The 20,315-nt window shown below is 36.1% G+C and overlaps 1 long non-coding RNA gene across 1 annotated transcript in view; it reads right to left on the reverse strand.

The window, feature by feature from the left end:
- LOC138705986 (uncharacterized) overlaps positions 1–20,315 on the reverse strand; it is a 394,464-nt gene that overhangs the window by 261,299 nt on the left and 112,850 nt on the right. The gene's annotated exons all lie outside the window — the stretch shown is intronic.

Genomic DNA, 20,315 nt, shown 5'->3' on the forward strand with positions numbered 1-20,315 from the left:
CTATAATTTTAATAGAACAATAGAAAACAATTGGTAGGAAAATAATAATAATAATAATAATAATAATAATAATACTAATAATAATAATAATAATAAAATCCGCCTGTCATAACAGGTGACTATATAGGTCCGGAAAACAATTTAAAAAATGCATAAGTTATATGGAATAGAGAGAAAAATCAATACAGTAGGTAGCAATCATAGTACACTATGAAATTTAGAAAGTTTAAAAGATTAAACATTATATACATGATTATGTAAAATGCCTATGGATTTCTTTAAGATATTCAAACAAATATTTTTAATATCTTGAGATGTCATATCATATTGTTTTAAGCCTTAGTTGCCTGACATAAGAAAAAATTAAAATAAATCCGTTTTCTGTACTGAATGTTGTTTGAATATGAATTCTGAACATATAATATTGTTATGGATTTATTAATTCGTCCTACAGAATAATCTCTGTAATGTTGACAATTAATATTTGAGGAGAAAAATTCGCTCCGGCGCCAGGGATCGAACCCGGGTCCTTGGTTTTACGTACCAAGCACTCTGACCACTGAGCTACGACGAATTCAATCCACAGCATGGATCGAACCTTCCTCCTTCAGTGTTTCCCTTTGTGGTCTGACTCCAAGTTTGGCATATATGTTGACGTATATGTCTAGTGTCAACTGCCATTATACTAGGAGCGCACTCAGTTGAGTGACTTATTTAATTGATTAATAAATTAATAAATCCGTAATATTCTCATAGCTAGCAGCGCATCATAACTGCGGAATCCCGGCCAAATAAGTCACTCAACTGAGTGCGCTCCTAGTATAATGGCAGTTGACACTAGACATATACGTCAACATATATGCCTAACCTGGAGTCAGGCCGCAAAGGGAAACACTGAAGGAGGGAGGTTCGATCCGGTGCTGTGGATTCAATTCGGCGTAGCTCAGTGGTAAGAGCGCTTGGTACGTAAAACGAAGGACCCGGGTTCGATCCCTGGCGCCGCACAGTGTGTAATTTCAAGCATCTAGCCGGCCAGAAATCATATTTCTCACCCCTGTCTTTAATGCTCAATTCTTGGGCAGGCGTGTTTATAACACTCCAAAATATAATATCGAAGTGGTAGACAGATAGTTGCATCTGTTAGAGGACCCTCACAACACAGTGAAAGTTGCATTTCTCCGATAAGATCATTTACGCTGCAGAGGCAGGCGTGCAGTTTGTATTTGGATGGTGCAAAGTGGTGAAGTTAATACAATATTTTTTTTCTAATACAGAGTGTGGATATATTATAAGAAGGTATGTACTTACATATAAGCTCATTTTCGTGACAAAATTATTATCTTACTGTCTAGAATAAGTGTCTGGATAAACATATGCAAAGAGTTTGAGTTATACCTTATTATATGACTTCGAGTTGACTTTTAAAAGGTGTAGCCCTCTATCACCTCGATAAAATTTTGTAGAGGTATTCATTATACTTTTCTGAATACGACGTCGTGATTTTTTTCTGCAAACAGGTACATACAGAAATCTAATTAATTATTTTCAGACGTCATGTGCTCAGTAACCCGGAGAGCTGTTTTCGAGGTGTGGAGCAAGAGTGAGGGAAATAATCCCAATAATGAAATTCTAAAACATATAATTCAACATTTTGGTCTCCAAGGTTGTTCTGAAGACATTTTACAGTCAATAAAGAAGTCAATTAGCTTTCTATGTTCGAAAATTCGATTACAGTGCACAATGTGCAATTTCAAGCAGCTAGCCGGCCAAAAATCAATTTTCGCACCTTATCTTTAATACTAAATTTTTATATAGATGTGTTTATAACACTCCAAAGTATAATATCCAAGTGTAGACAGATGCTTACATCTGATAGGGGACCCTCACAACAGAGCGAAAGTTGCATTTCTCCGATAAGATCATTTACGCTGCAGTTTGTATTTGGATGATGCAAAGTGAGGAAGTTAATATAGTATTTTCTATAATACACAGTATGATTATATAAGAAGGCACATACTTACAAATAAACTAATTGTTTTGCTAAAAAATATTATCTTATTGTCTAGAATAAGTGTCTGAATAAACATGTCGAGAGTCGAAGTTCTACTTAATTACATTATTTTGAGTTGAGTTGAGTTGAAAATCACCTCGCTAAAATTTTGTCGAGATATTCATTAAGCTTTTCTGAGCAAGGCGACGTGATTTTTTTCTGCAACCAGATGCAGACAGAAAAACTATTAATTAATTATTTTCAGACACCATGCGCTCCGTAACCCGGAGAGCTGTTTTCCAGGTGTGGAACAAGAGCGAGAGAAAATGAAATTCTCGAATATATAATTGAACATTTTGGTCTCAAAGATTACTCTGAACACATTTTAAGGTCAATAAGAAAATTAATTAAATTTCTATGCTCAAAAATTCGATTACGATGAAAAAAATACAGCATAAATGAGAAAAATTTCTTCAAATATAATGCGCTATGTTTGAACCAAGATGCAAAGTCTGGGAATGAAATATATAATGCTTTGCCATCTACTACAAAACAATTCCAATTTGAGTCTACCAGTACAAGCATTCGAGGACGTCCAAGTTAACTTTTCGGAGAACTGAGCGAAAGATCAAAACGGAAAAAAATTAGTCCACTTTTTAAAAAAAGATCGCCAGAAGAAAAGCTTTATGCTGCCCATATGAGTTTCAGAACTTCTAGGAAAATAGATGCGGCCAATATTGTAGGAGAGCTTTCACTTGCATCACTTCAAAGTGCGACAAATTGGAGAAAAAAACTTGAAAATTGATTTTGCAGGAAAAGGGCGGTTTCCATTTCCGCATATATTACGGGAATAGATGAAAATCTAATAAGTCGTCTACGCACATAATATTAGAAACCTTTTCTTGCGGTTTAGCAATACTGATAAACGGGCATTTGACATGTATGCAAAGGATACAAGGGAATTATATTTATGCTTGCACAAATAGTATTATATGCCTACAATCCTTCACAAACTGTTGGCTCACGGACAGAAGGTTACAGGACACTATTATACTTATTGGTAAACTATCTGAGGAAGCCCAGGAAGCGAGGAACAAATAATATATTAGACTTTTCAAAGAAGTCTTCGCAAGAAAAACATCAAGAAAGACACAAATACCGATATTTTACTCAGGCTACTTATTTCTTTGGACCGTTACATCACCAGCTTAAAGAATTTAAGAAGAGAAAATCACGGTCGATTTCAATAGTAGTCCTGCAGTTCTCTTCGAGCCTCCATTAATCGGTGTTGCCGAAGGAGAAACTAGCAGCGAGGATACAGATTCTGATGGGGATGTATCTGATATCTGAACGAGTAAGATATGTAGCAATATTCCTTCGTCTTTCATTTCAATTTTAAGCGCATTCCATATTATGAACATTAATTTATTTTTTCACTCAAATTGAAATTTTTTACAACATTACTAATTTTATTTTGAGTAAAAATAGTTGATATTTTCATTTTCATTATTAAAAACTTATCCACTTCAATAATTGAAAGTACATACCAAATTGTATGAAAATTGAGCTATTAGTTTCCGAGAAATGATTTTTGGCCGGCTAGACTTGCTAAATTACACACTGTAAGTGGGAGAGAATTTTTCTCCTCAAATATTAATTGTCAACATTACAGAGATTATTCTGTAGGACAAATTAATAAATCCATAATATTCTTATAGCTACCAGTGCATCATAACTGCGGAATCCCGGCCAAATAAGTCACTCAACTGAGTGCGCTCCTAGTATAATGGCAGTTGATACTAGACATATGAGTCATTCCACGTCAAATCGCACAGCAATAAAACACGACCTTCTCGGAAATGGTCGAATTTTTTTTCATGAATTCAAGACATCAAATAAGGAGACCTGTATTTTTTATTTTCACAATTATTAATTATTTGTGTAGTTATGAATATTTGAAGTTACGCAAATTATGCGCGCACTGTTACATAAACTCGCTTGGAACTCTGTGTCTACATATAATTGAGATTTGCGGTTTGGCGCATTTGAAAGACAAAATACAACACTTTTTATTACTTTAGGCCTATTACAAATAAATTTAAAATTTGGCCTATTTTTTTAATCGTTTCTTTTTCACAGCAAAATTACTATATTAAATAGCCAAGTTAAAAGTCTGAAAAAATATAGGCTTGTTCGCTGATGTATTATCTGTAAACTACTGCATTTATAAATATGGGATCGGTACCCATACATTTGTAACAATTTATTTTCCGGAGGCATGCACGCGCTCGCGATGCCCAGCTAATGAACTGCTTGCAGCCATAGGCTAGAAGGCTGCTCGTGGAAATTCCCCGTTGCATCTGATGTCACCATACTAATTATCAAATGATTAATACCTTAAGGAACAGTAAATATCTTATCTAAAATTATTTTATTATTGTCAGCTCAGCTGAGGGGGAAGCCCTTCACAGTTTATACTGTAATATAGCCAAGTGTTTGATGATAGCAAGGCTGGGTAAGGCAGTAAATTTTATGGCAGTAAACAGATGGCAGGAGACAAAAATAATCAGTTTGGGTTTGAATTTCGCGCAGTGACGTGACTTCTATACAACATGAGTGATGGTAAAGATCGCGTAATATATAACAAGAGTTTAAATCCATTTACCTTCCCAATCACGCTTTTAAAAAGAAAAATACACTAAGACGCGTAAGTCGCGACTTATTGATGAAGCTCAATTTAAAGGAGTCTTTGAGTGTGCAAATATGTGATTTGTTCCGTAAAAATCAATCAATTTCCGCATAGGTCAGGTGAAATTATATGTGAAGCCGGTAGTTCTTGTGATATTAATAAACATGAATCAAATGAAAGTGCGGACAGAGAAAGAGATTATCCCAGTACTTCTTCTAGCAGTTCTATGGATACAGTGCTAGAAATCAGTAATATTGAGGAATTAAACAAGAGTTTGATGTCAATAGAATCCCCTACCAAGAAAAGAAAGATAGAACAAAACGATACCCCCGTGAAAAGTTTCAAAAGTAAAAGGCTCCCTCAATGAGTTAGAAAGAGAAGACTATAGAGTGGCCATGTTGTCCTGTACAGCGCTCTTTGCGGTGCCACCGCGAAACACGGCAGATCTGAGCTGAGCGCCCACCTTTGTAAAAATTCGTCTGCTTACAATGTTGTATAACGGAGGTAAGAAGTACAAGAAAAACGAAGAAAAAACATGCCTGTTGTGTGTGCTGCATATAACTGCAATGTCAAAAGGAAAAAGACAACTGATATATCATATTTCATGTAAATTTTATGAAGTGAAGTCCATAGTTTTGTTAATTAGCAGCATTTTTTTTTCATGCATAAATGTGTAACAACGCCCGGCATAAACAAAATAAATGGTTCACTGGTAATGTACTTACACTAAATACGGATAAAACCAACACAATTCCGTTTCAGACCCAGTGAAAAACAAATAACAATACAATATTAAAACTGTATTTCGACACCGGCATCCTTTATTTCTGCTCTTTCTGTCCTTACTGCTTATAAAAGAAGACGATGAGCTGTAGCTTATAAGACGTAGGCCTATTTCGAAGACAAACGATTAATCAAATAAATAGTTCACTAGTAATAAAGTTAAACTAAATACGGATAAAACCGCTACAATTCCGTTTCAAACCTAGTAATAGCAATCAAATATTAAAATTGTATTTCGACACTCGCATCCAAAATAACGCAAAACTCTGGGGTAGGTCGTATTGTTGTTAGTATTTTGACTGGAAGGACATGAAAGAACATAATTGAGCACCATTATGCAATAATGGGGTAAGTATGAATATATTTCGTAATTACTTACCCCATTATTGTACGTGGGTGCTCAATTATACACTAATAATTATCTGTGGTGCCACAGCCCTTGAAAGGCTCAGACAGACCAGCCGGCTGTTGGCCTCACGTTCACATTTCGATAATAATTGTACTTTACTGTAACAAAAAAACTGAAAGCGTGTTTTGTCATGTTTCACCCACGTTACAAGCTTGGAGGTAAAGGTTGTTTATTACAGATAGGGCCTACTTTCATTCTATATCTTACGGTATAGTAAATAGTTTTGCAACGTGTAGAGACTGGGAAAACAATTTAATAAAATCATCCGAATCATACTCGTTCATTTTATAGGCAATGTTGCAGGTCGCATTTAAAAGAACCTAGGAATATTAACATTTTCTTCAGTATATTTGCTAGGACTTCTTGTCATACTACATGACAATTTTGCTTAGGTTAATCTTTTAAGCATTCCTTCTAGGAATAGCTCAAGTGTTTTAAATTTAGCGTACATAAGTTTAGATTAAGTTCCTAGCACGTATTTGACGAAATACTAGGTTTTTCCACTTCAGTTTAACTGATTTATGCAAACGAAATTAAGACAGCTGACGATTCTAATGTCAGTTATCACCACGCCCACTTTGTTTTGGGCGCATAAGTTCATTACCGACGGTCGTTCAATTTTCTTCAAACATGGCGGCGCAATGACCACTCTATACTTTCTCTTTCTAACTCGTTGGGCTCCCTAGCATGTTAAGTTTTTCATGTAGAAGATGCATCATCATCCTTTCAAAAGTCAGCCATATTTTATTTTTGACGGAATGCAAAGAAAGGTACAACCTGAAAATTACATAGTTATTGCAGACTTTTCTGAAAATTATTCATTTGTAATACAAGATTCAATACAAGGTGTGCATTGGAACATATGCCAAGCCAAAATACAATACAATTTTAATTTTACTTCCTACTTTATTTTATTTTATATTCTCTTATAGGCCTATTAATATTATATCTGAACTGTGACCGAACACGAGCGCTGCTCATTCGGTCTCAAATTTTGTTAATACTACTGCATCTCCTTTTTTATATTGATTGTATTATTTTATTTCTATTTCTCTTGTTTGTAATTATATTCTTTATTCTGTATATTTAAATAACTAAATAAATAAATAAATAATTAAATAAATAAATCCTTTCGTAGTATATTTCAAAGGAGATACAGAAATTCGTTACAAAAGTAATGTCATCTCAGAAACCATGAAACATGACACCGACTTGCCACGAGAGTTAGCCTATACAAGATCCTATAACAACACCAAAAAAAAAAAAAACTGTTTGATTAGTCACAAAAAACATTTCTAACGTGTCATTTATATTTTGTCCATTCAATAAGCACAAAAACCACACTGAAAATTTGCAGGCCAGATACCATAATCTAAAACCAATAACTGGTACATTAAAATTATATTCTTTCATTCCGTTGTCAAAAACTGAAGATTTAGTAAAACAATTTTCTTTCAAGAAAGAAGGTAGGCGAATGAAAATTTAAAGTGTGAATGAAAAGAAACATTTGAAAAGCTTAATGAACAATTATTTGAAGATATCATAATAAGTAAATTAGCAGTGTTTCCTCGAGTAACTTGATCCGTAATGGGTGTAATGTTGCAACGTTCAGTCAATTATCCAGCGCCGATAAACCTCTTAGCGCGCTTTAACGCTTCCCGTCCACTGCTGCTGCGCCGACCGCGACACATTCAGTCATAAGTAATTAAATTTCCATTAAACTATTGGAGATCCCATTCTGAATTTTTTCTGAAATTATTAACAATACTTCAGTGCACCTAGTAGGCATTTTTTTAGATTTTTAATAGGGCTATTTCACATTGATGTACATGTTTTAAAAATTGAATTATAAAAAAATATTTGAAATAATTATATTAAAATTAGTTAGTAAATATTTAATAAAAGACAGTACTTTAAGCTTTTAAGTGCATTTTTTTTTTTAAATTTAACATCAATATCGTCAGAAATATGACGCTTTAAATATTGCATTGTGCGACATTTTTAACGAATTTTAACATGTAATATTTTAAAAACTTGTGGACTTAGGAGGAAATAAAAAATACACTTGTTGGTTTATGAGACCATAGAGTTAGTAAAAAAAAATATAAACGCAATCAGAAATATGAAGGTCAAAATTTGTATAATTTTGTGCGATTTGACGTGGAATGACTCATATACGTCAACATATATGCCTAACTTGGAGTCAGGCCACAAAGGGAAACACTGAAGAATGAAGGATCGATCCGGTGCTGTGGATTGAATTCGGCGTAGCTCAGTGGTCAGAGCGCTTGGTACGTAAAACCAAGGACCCGGGTTCGATCCCTGGCGCCGGAGCGAATTTTTCTCCTCAAATATTAATATAATATTGTTTTCAATTTTTTTTATTTCCCCCACCCCAAAGGTGATACTTCTGAGTACCGTCAGTCTCCTTGATGGATTTTATTTAGCAGGTTGCATGTAATTTCTGGCGGTTATTCTTCGACAAGCAAAATAAATCACCGTACTTCCAAGTACCAACAGGCAACTAAGGGTTAAAATGTCAGTGGTATATTTATATGCCGATCCGCGGGCACCAAAAAGCAAACCCCTAACCTCCCATGTGTAATCAATTGCATTACATCTCTCACTCAAGTGAGGAACACATGGGCGGTAAATGACTTGTTTTTCCTGATCAACCGCTAAGGCTTGGGATACATCCTTTTCGAACCGTACAGTTGGGTCCAATATTACTGCCTTCTTCTTTTGTCTATTAAGAGCAACTATATCCGCTCGTCTGTTACTGCCATCCTCAGATATACAATGTACTTCTTCATGTACTTCAAGATTTTTATTTTTTCCTTAAATGTGAGGCAATATAAGAGAGATCACTATGATCACGTACATTGTGCAATAAATCTCCTTTAGGACATAATCCTAGCACATGACCAAGAGTCTCAGACGCCTCACATCCTGGAGTTCTACACTGTCGTCAGGTCGTTATTCCCCTGGTACTGATCTTACTGCTGCAGTATGGCAATGGTCCATTCTGATGACGATAATCCTTTTCTGTTACTCATCCAAGAATTTACTTTCGTGTCATCTTGGAAAACTGATACTCCTTTTCCTTTATGCTGAAGACTAGCCCAAGCATTATAGGCTTCCTTTGTAAATGTTTTCTAATTTGATGTCCAGTTTGTGGAACAGACTTGTTATTATATTGGATTGCTAAATTTCGTAAAGATTTTTCAATCTCGGACACTAAATTTCTACTAATATGAAGATGTTCGTCGTCAACTTGGAGTAATGTCTTAGCAATATTAAAGTGCTGAATATTAGCTCCCATTCCATTTTAACCATAATATTGTACAACATATAAAATATGGACATTGCGATAGTTGTTTTCTTTACAGTCCGACAAGGTTTAATAAACTAGCGTGAGAAATTAAGTTTTGCCAATTTAGGGTTGATAACAATAATTTGGTTATGTGCCTATATAAATATTTTTTAAAGCTTAATAAATTTACGAGTAAAATTTTAGAATTATGCAATTATTAGTACATAAACATTGATGTTGTATTTCAAATTAATATAAAAGTAAAATAAATCATATGACAGTCTGCACTTGTAAAAATTAAATATTAGGCGTACAACAAATAATAAAAATAATTATATTTTAAATAATAAAAAATTTACTCGTAAACCGAACAAGTTTTCAAAACACTACACAAAACTGTTTTTAAGTACTGATGGATGCTGGCTTCTGCTCAGATTCTGCTGGAACCAGTAAAGTGGGGTTTTACCTTCAATTCTACGGGGCTTTGTACTTCACCCTTGACTTACTTTCAGATATTCAAATGAATAAAATCTCATCTAGAGAATTGGCGTCTGGAAAGGTTCCCAAAATGCTGGCTGCGTTCCCACGTTGGATGGCTATTCCTATTCGTTGCCGTAGGTAATTGGTACAGTGAGGGTCTCCAATAACAATCACCAAACTTCTACCAATTTCGGAAACTAAGTCTCTTGCTTCTTTACACCAGGAGCCTATTGTTTCTACAGCAAAGACGATGAAGATGTAATTGTCTACTAGATGTACGTATTTACGACGTTTACTGCATACGGCAGATTCTGCTGCAAAGCTTGCGAGTTTAGAAGTTGACGGCAAGTGGGATGGAGCTAAGGTATCCACAAATGTCGTATCCCACATTAGTGATTTTCCTCTGCTCCATGGGACCAAGGTTAATCCATCAGGGCGCTTACCATCCGTGCGACTAAAATAATCTGCCCTCAATGAGGGTGACCATAAAGATCCAGAATAAAAGCACTACAAAATAATTTATAAAGACAGGAATTGTTTAGTAAAAAATTCAGAGAAATGCAAACCCAGTAGAATCATCAATGGCCAAAATATAAATGATAATATAATATTTGGATTGAATACTTAAGAATATAAAAAAAATGTTTTTGAATTTAAAAAAATCGAAGACCGTGTGCTTTCAAAATATTACATGTGAATTTAGGAAGTGTGCCACGTGCACCAAACAAAAGACCAGAAACACTCCACTGACTAGTGGGAATGTTATATTTCTCACTTAGGTAAGGGATGCAGGACTCATAAATGAATTTGTTCTCATCAACGTATTGTGCCTGCAGGGGATCCCTCTCAAACCGGATTGTAGGATCAAGAACTATTCCCTTAGATTGAGTCCTGTGGATGGCTACAATATCTGCTCTTCTGTTCGAATCTAAGGATGAAACGCAGTAGATCTCCTCGTGTACCTCCCATTCACAACGCTCGAGGACATCAGCAATACCGGTCCTGGCCTTATGGTTTCAACTGTTGCGCAGCAGCTCCGTTTTTCGACAAAATCCCAACACGTGACCAAGAGTTTCCGTCTCATTGCAGCCGGGATGGCGACAACGGGTTGTGTTGAAACATCTGCCGGGCACAGATCTAACCGCAGATAAATTGCTGGACATTTTAATTGTATTAATGTATTCTGAAATTGATAAATTAGCTTTTGAAGACATCCAGGAATTTGCCTTGGGGCACTCAGAATACAGGATAACACCTTTGCCCTTATGAGGTAATTTACACCATGATATAAAACTTCTGTTTCCTTACAAAGTTAAGATGCATATCAATAATACGGTGAAGACGATTACAGATGTTATAATGTTGAATGCTGGCCTCCCACTCTGCACAAAGAATTCCCAAACCTCGGACGTTTTTACTTGCGTATTGAATTTAGCGTATCATCGGGCAGTATCATAATTTCCTTCAGAGGACTTCTAATAATTTTGTCAAGAGATCGTAAGAATGTATCTGATAACTGAGGTAATGGAGCACATTGCGGAGGGTGAATCAAACTTAGCCATATAATTCGTTTAGGATTTTTAATTTTGGTCTGATTTTAATAATTTTGTTTGGACGAGTCCATCCAAGTCTGAAGATAGGTTTTTGATAGTCTTGTTTTTATTGAAGGAGATTTTGTCTGTGAAATCTATTCCTAGATATCGGATACACTCATTTTTATCTCTCAACGAAGAAATAACAGAGCCTTGTAGAGAGATAATGTCATCTGCACAGAGCTTGCCCTTTTGTAAAACTATTGCCTTGCTTTTAGCTGGATTTATGTGAAGACCAATTTCAGTGAAGCTACTTTCAGCTAAATCAACAAGCGATGTAGCATTTGTTTTAGTGATACCAATTAAAGCAAGGTCATCAGTGAAGGCCATCGCAGACAAATTAGGCAGTTGATCTGATGAAGAATAGCCATATTTAGTAGAAGTATCATAATCAGTCAGATTTTGCATCACATGATTGATTGCCAAATTAAATAATATGGGTGATAACGGAGAATCCTGTGCTAGGCCACAATTTAAGGATATAGGTTTTGTTTTTTGAAAATTTGATACAATTTGAATAGTATTGGCTGATAACGAAGGAGAAAAAATTAAATTGTAGAGATTCCGTGGAATACATGCATGCTTAAGGGCTCTTTTTATATGTTCATGTCCGATGGAGTCGAAGGACTTAGATACAGCAACAAATACGATACAGCAAATTTTTTTTTTTTTTTTTTTTTTTTTTTTTTTTTTTTTTTTTTTTTTTTTTTTGCTGATTGAAGACAACCATTAACAATTGAAGAATTCATATGCGTGCCAGGCAGAGCCATAAATCCTCGCTGATATTGATTTAATGCAATATAACTTCTCAATTTTGAACCCAACTCTCTTTCAATAATTCTTCGCAAGACAGGAAATATGGTTATCGGCCTCCGGTTTTTTAATATTTTTTTCATCACCGCCCTTATAAATTAAAACTGTCCGAGCCTGTTTCAGAGGAGAAGGCCTCATTATGTAAAACTGCTTAAGTTGAAGAGAAGCTATGTTTATTATTTGTTATATCCTACTACTTTATAATTAATTTCATTTATTACAGAGATACATGCTGGAAAACATGCTTTTATTTCTTGTTTTCTTGTATGGGCGTAACACATTATCTATTACTGAAGAGCAGTTTAATTCATCTTGCAGTGATAGGCCAATAGAGTTCATTTTGCTCACTCCTTCCTTTTCACCCTAAAGCCTGCAGTATAGATTCATTGAAACCCGTGACTGCTTGGTAGCACGTGGAGTCTTTCAAGTGCTCAGACCTTGACATCCCTGGGATATGATGTTAGAGACTGGATTAATCTTGCACAGGATAGGGACGGATGGCGGACTTATGTGAGGGCGGCAATGAACATCCGGGTTCCTTAAAATCCATAAGTAAGTAAGTAAATACATTAAAATAGTAGTGTGGCATCGTAATCTCATCTCATTTCAGATGTAGCTGCCCTTGATGTATGACATTAGACTTATTTCAGTTAAGCAATACGGACAGACAACAATTTAATTTCTTTATTTTCTTGTTGTCACTGTATAGGTACTCACGTCTAAAAAACTAGCTGATACGCATTTCATTTATGAAAGAAAAAATGAAAATGGAAGGAAAGCTGCAAGGTTTTATTAGTCAAAATATCATTTACTATTGCGAATAGCTTATACTATGATTATGAGAATTCATAAACGTTTGCAGGAACACTTTTTCTACAACCAAATCTCAGAAGAATGGCCTTGAGTTCGATTTTAATCGGTAAATCTTCGATATCTCCCCACACCACATACGAGACTGACGCCTCATTGGCGTTTCGTTATACGTTAGATAGGTTAAATAAGGGGATAAATAAGTGACATGAGGTTGAGTGTGAAAACGTTTAAACGATTTAAGTACATTTTTTCCCCCGTGTGTAATATGGGGAAATAGAATATTCACCCAAGCCTTTTTATGTGTAACCAGAATCGAACTCAAGAAAGTTTCACCAAGGCTACCAAACGGAACGCTTCCGCACTTGGATTCTTATATGAATGTTGTTCTTATCTCCTCTGTCATCTCTAAAAGTTCATAACAATGTCACATCTGTATGTACAGATACGGAAATAAAATTTGGAGCTCTCTTATTGTATGTTTCGCTTACAACATATTGTGCAGTAAACAAGAGCCCCTGTATATACGCAACTTGTGGACAGTCGTGCGAAATTGTTGTCTACATACAGGTGGACTCTCATTAAGACTCGCTTCAAATTTTAATTCCGTATCTGTGCACATCTCCGATATAATATACTTCTTTTATCGTCCATGATAATATTATGGATCTCTGCTAAACAAACTTAATATTGAAAAATTTATCCCTTTGGTATCACAAGCCGCAGCCCGCGCTTTATCTAGTCAAATCTCTCGTCGGCTAATCTTAATTAGGACAGCACACCCTGACACTTGTAATGGTTGCGCAAATTGAAGGTTTGTTCCTAGGTACAACAGCTTTCCCTAATTCATGGCTCCCTTATTATCCATAGAGATTGTAAATTTATATACTGAAGCATTTCTCTTTGTTATGTACACGTGCCATAAGTTTATAAATTTTTAGCTTATAAATGGTAAAAATTATATATGTTGAGAAATGAAAAATTCAAAAACGAAAAAAGTACTATTAGGCTTAGGGTAAACTTATCTAATTCTGTGACTCATGTAATTCCGTTATACCGAATATAAGGAGTATCACTGAATTGTGTGTATAGCTGTCAAAAGAAAAAGTGGCCGCTCTCCTGAAACAAAGTTCCCTTCGGGTATCTTCGCTATAATTCGGCGACAGGCGGTGTTACATGTTGTTGGACCACGTTGCCTGATATCTACAGTTATAATTGAAGTATTCTCTCTGTGATTCGATAGCGTAATGGTAGCGTTCAGGCCTCTTATTCATGAGGTCCTGCGTTCGACTACAACCTCGTGCTTTTTATGTTCTTTTTTGTTCTGTTTTTGAGAGAGACAAACTATACACAATGGCTCCTTTCTCTTTTACGATTATTTTAGTAATTAACATCAGGTTCATTAATATATTATGCCATGACTTTATCATTATGATATTGTGGCTGCAAATGGAAAGAAAAAAGATTTTATTCTCAATAAAAATATCTTTCGTGGCATAAACAAAACGAATTTACTGGCGTCGGCCTTAAAACATTCAAACAATTAAGCGTTCAAAAAACAAAACAAAAAGCCACAATTCAATATTTAGTCTATCTTCCTCTTATCTCGATCATCTTGCAGTCGAGTGGGCATGGAATCGACTAGTCTTTGCAAATAGCGACTGTTCTTAGACACGATATTCCAGGCATTCTGAACATACCCACATACATAAGTGTTCTGTCCATGGGCAGGTCTTTCATTGCAAACCCAGCAATCTCCAACCTTTCTTATTTTCTGCCTTCCTCTTAGTCTCCGCATATGATCCACATACCCTAATGACTTCTATTATTCTTTTCAACCAGAGACCCAACAAATTCCTTTTTCTCTTTCTAATCAGTTTCAGCATCATTCTTTCTTCACTCACTTTTTCAAACACAATTTTATTTCTTATTCTGTCTGTCCACTTCACACGCACCGTTCTTCACCACATCCACATTTCAAATGCTTCAATTCGTTTCTCTTCATTTCGTCGTAATGTCCATGTTCCTTCCCCATACAATGCCACACTCCACTAGTCTCTTCCTTAGTTCTTTTTCCAGAGGTCCGCAGAATATCCTTCTTCTTCTATTAAAAGCTTCCTTTGTTCATGTTTGCAGTTTTTCTTGGGAAGGATAGGCCTAAATGCGGTAACATCCCGTTGCTTTCCGCACACACTATCTCTTTCGCATCTTATTAAATTCCAGGGGGCCCAAGCGTGGAGATGAGGAGAGTGGATTTGACTAATTGGGCCCTCCGGACTTCACCGAAAGTCACGGCAAGGGTTAAATATTAATTCTATCAGGATGTTTGACCCGATCAGAGACCGAGAAATCTCAATTAGCCTTTGCTCCCCGCATCCTGGACTAGCTTCTACGAATCACCAGAAAATCTTTGGGCCAACTTTTCCGAAAATGTTTCCACACTTTTGCCCTCGTAGCTCAGCGGACGAACGTCGGAATTTAGATGTCAACGTCTCAGGTTCAATTCCTCGTTACTCCTTTTCATTTTATTGTGGTTCAAGATAGTATAATGTAATAATACAAAAAGAAAAACTAATACCAGTATTATGCAACTGGATTTTTCGAAACCTAATATTAAATTTCTGTTATTTATATCGCTAAAGAACGATTACAATATAAATAACTTGAATATTATTTATACACTATCACTAAAGAACTATAACAGAATATAAATGATAAATATCGGTTTGTTTAATTAATATAAGATATTATATAATACTTATTTAATTATCTAAATAAAATAACCTATTTCACAAAGAAAGATGGTTATTTGTGTTATAATAATTACTTACCTAAAATACAGATTATTTATATTGCGAAAGAACAATAACAATATAAATAACTTGAATATTATTTTATAATGCTAATGAAGGAAACAGAATATACTTGATAACTTGAATATTATCTATATCGCTAAAGAACGATAACAATATAAAAAACGTGAATATTATTCATATCGGAATTTCACAGATTTATTACAGATGTATTTAAGAAATTGTAGAAGAATAGTAATTAGTAACAGTGTCCTATTTATTCTTCTTGGAGCCAAATTTGTAACTTTTAAAAGTGTGGTTACTATGTTGAAGTGTATGTGTTGTAACGGATGCTTGATTTGTTATGTATGTGAGTCAGTTATGTGATGCTTGATGTCGTCGCAATGTCGTAATTATAGTTTGATTGTGTTTGTGTGACTATTGTATATTAATTTATGATGTATGGTATGGAAAGCTGCGTATTTGTGTTATAGAAGTGTTACGTATGTGTGTTGTTAATGTTTTTGTATGTTTCAAATTTATACCTGATATTTATTTTGCAATCGCAATGCCTAATTTACGGTTTGTTTATGTTTTGTTTAAATCGCGTAAGCTAATTTAATTTTCTTTTCTATTTCTCTTTATGCTTATCTTTTTTGTGTATAAAACTATAGCCCTAACATACATATGTAAAATGGGGCGAACCACCATTGGAGATACAATAATAATAATTGTTATTCATATCGTTATAAAGCGATAACAGAATACAAATGATGACTTGAATTTTATTCATATCTCTAAAGAACGATAACAAAATATACATAACGTGATATCCATAAAGAACGATAACTGAATATAAATGATAATTTGAATAGCATTTACATCGCTAAAGAACGATTAAAAAATAAAATGAAAACTTGAAGAAGGCCCGAACCCACAACCTTTGAATCATTAAACAAGCACTCTACCGCTGGTCTACGAGGCGCAGATATGGAACACTTTCATAGTTCGGGAACTGCTTGTACAAGCACATGCATCGTGTAACATCGCCGCGACCCGAAGTGGACTTTGAAAATATTCGCTGTTCACGAGTGCGGCCACTTTTTTTTTTGACAGCTGTATATGATAAATTGTTGGTAGTTTGTTCAATGGATAGCAGCGCTAATCAGCTACCGTCTCAAGAAATTTGGACTTCTGGGAGCAAGTGCACTGCTAACAGGAAGCCATTTCACAGTGCGCCATTGCTAAGAAGTGTGGTTTGAGTTGTCCTGATGCCGTACCCTAAAATATGTTTTAAAAAACATGTATGTGTATAATTATACGTGTAAATAAATATATATGAGGCGCATCCAGAAAGTAAGTTTCCCGATTTTTTCCCCTTGTAAGTAAACATAATTAGCCGTGTCAATTGCGCATGCGTAACAGATCTATGACGTATCAATAATATGCCAGCCGGACAAGTCCCGCCTGGTGCCAGTAGCGTGGCAGCAGTGGTCCGAAATGGAAGCTCTTATTCCTTCTCCCGCCGCCTGCGAGGTTCGGTCGGTGATAAAGTTCTTTAACGCACAAATAATTACGCCAATTGAAATTCATCGGCAGCTCTGTCAAGTCTATTGGCCGAACATCATGAATAAGCAGATGGTGCGTCGCTCGTGTAGGCAGTTTTCCGAAGGTCGTCAAAGTGTCCACGATGAAGAGCACAGTGGGCGACCGTCCCTCATCAATGATGATTGTGTTGAGCTGGTGCGGCAGTGCACCATGGAGAACCGTCACTTCACAATTACGGAGCTGAACAGCCATTTTCCGCAGATATCGCGATCCTTAGTGCATGGGATTGTCACTAAGCACCTGCTGTTCAAAAAAGTGTATGCCAGGTGGGTGCCGAAAAACCTGACACCCGAACACATAATGCAACGTTTAGGAGCAGCACTGACATTTCTGCAACGGTATCACGATGACGGCGACGAGTTCCTCGACAGGATCGTCGCGGGCGATGAGACTTGGATTTCGCGCTTCACCCCGGAAACCAAGCAGCAGTCAATGCATTGGCGGCATAGTGGATCTCCGGTTAGGACGAAATTCAAACAGACGCTGTCGGTACGGAAGGTGATGTGCACGGTGTTCTGGGACAGGAAGGGCATTCTGCTCATTAACATCCTTCCAAGAGGTGAAACAGTGAACGCTGACCGTTACTGTGAAACACTGCGAAAATTGCGACGTGCCATTCAAAACAAGAGGCGTGGAATGCTTACTGAAGGTGTTGTGCTCCTCCATGACAATGCTCGTCCACATACGGCTCGGCGCACAGCAGCTGTTTTGACGGAATTTGGCTGGGAGTTGTTTGATCAACCACCCTACAGTCCTGATCTTGCTCCCAGGGATTTTCACGTTTTCTTGCACCTCAAGAAATTCCTGTCCTCCGGTGAGCGTTTTGGCAACGATGAAGAGCTGAAGACGTCTGTCACACGCTGGTTCCGTTCACAGGCGGCAGAGTTCTACGACAGAGGGATACACAAGTTGATCCCACGATATGATAAGTGTCTCAATTCTGATGGCGGCTATGTTGAAAAATAGCTGAAACATTGCTGTACCTGTTGCCAAGAAATGTTTTCCTGAAAGTGTGTGTTCTTTTTTTTTTTTAATAGGGAAACTTAGTTTCTGGATGCGCCTCGTATTTATATAGAGATTGCTTTGAAGATTTAGAATGTGTATACACTTCTCATATAGCTTATATGATTTAGTCTATAAACCTTAAGTTGTCTGGACAGTTTCTTAGGATTTTAAACATTTTGCAGCTATTACTGTATCACGGAATTAAGTGAACAGGATATGAAAATTCGTTAAATGAACGTCACATGGCCTGTACGACTAATCATCATCTATATTAATTATATCTGCTTAATTTTAAAACAAATTTGGACATATAAAAATTTTTATAATATTTATTTTTAGTAATTAGATAATTTATATTAAGTAATCGAATATTAACGCCAATTAAAATGAAGAAAATTATGCATATTATATAGCCTACATATTTAATAATGGCCATCTTTGCGTAAGGATCAGCACGGCTGTTCTCTGATCCGCAAGTGAGTTCGATTCTCGGAACTCTCAAAACATTTTTAGTCAGGGACTGGCCTGAAACTTAATCCAACCAGATTCTTGAAGATAACTGAATATCTCTCAACAAAGGGATGGATCAATTGTGATCTCTTTCTTGATTCGATGGGTCACTTTGTGAAGAACAACCCTCCAAGAAAACCTTTTCTTTTGTTGATGGACTCGTATGGAAGTCACGTAGATCCAGAAGTTTGGCTTTGGCGAGAGAAAACAAGATCATCCTCTTTATCATGCCCTCTCATACCAGCCATATTCTGCAACCATTAGACGTCAGTGTTTTTGAAGGAAGCTTGGACGAATGAGTTGGACAACTTTCGTATGACGAACTATAATGTTGCACCAACACGATTTGACTTCCACAAGTTCAACGTGGCATATGAGAAGGCAATGACACCAACAAGTATTCGTTCAAGGTTTTATAAAACGGGAATTTATCCATTCAACCCATCTTCTTGACAGATGAAGCCCTTACAGCTAGCAAGTTAACAGACAAGCCAACTCCTGGAAGCCAACAAACGCAGGGTGAACTTCCAGAAGAAAGATATTGTTCAGCTGGCTGTTTCATCACAACAAAATGGTCCACACCTGTGGAGTAACGGTCAGCGCGTCTGGCTGTGAAATCAGGTGGCCCGGGTTCGAATCCCGGTCGGGGCAAGTTACCTGGTTGAGGTTTTTCCCGGGGTTTTCCCTCAACCCTATACGAGCAAATGCTGGGTAACTTTCGGTGCTGGACCTAGGATTCATTTCACCGGCATTATCACCTTCATATCATTCAGACGCTAAATAACCTAGATGTTGATACAGCGTCGTAAAATAACCCAATAAAATAAAAACAACAAAATGATTCTATTCAGGTACCTGTTTCAACACCAGAGAAACGACGTCAGGCTGTAAGAGATTTGTTGAAGACACCCATATATGATCCATCAAAGAAAAAGAGATCGGTTAACCGCAAAATAGATGTCAGAGCCAAGTGCCTTACGCCACCAACAAAATCTCCAGCTGATGCTTCACCGTAGAAGTCTACAAAATCTCCTCAAGCAAAGCCATCCACATCACGAGCCTATTCTAACTATGAAAATTGGGTTTGTGGAGTTTTTAATAGATCATTGGATTGCTTGCTCATTCTATGGGAAAACATATCATGAGAAGTTTCAAATTGCAGAACTGATTCTGATGTTTTTATGTGTGATAGTTGTGTCACTTCTGATGCTGATAGTGATGATACAAATTGATTTTATGAATAATGGATAACGTTCATGTTAATGTTCAAAATCACAGTGTAAGCTTATTGTCTTTATTTTATGTAAGCTATTGTGTCACGGAATTAAGGTTACAGTGTCACAGAATTAAGCGAAATATGACGGAATTGAATGAAATGTGAGTAATGCTTTTAATTATTGTTTCTCTTTAAGTAAATACAACTATCAGTTATTACTTCACGAATTGTCATGTTACTACGTTTGAACAAATGTTTACAGTAATAAACATTATTATTTTATGTCTTCATATGGAAATAATAGT

This window comes from Periplaneta americana, chromosome 9 (genome assembly GCF_040183065.1).
Source record: "Periplaneta americana isolate PAMFEO1 chromosome 9, P.americana_PAMFEO1_priV1, whole genome shotgun sequence".
NCBI lineage: Eukaryota > Metazoa > Arthropoda > Insecta > Blattodea > Blattidae > Periplaneta > Periplaneta americana.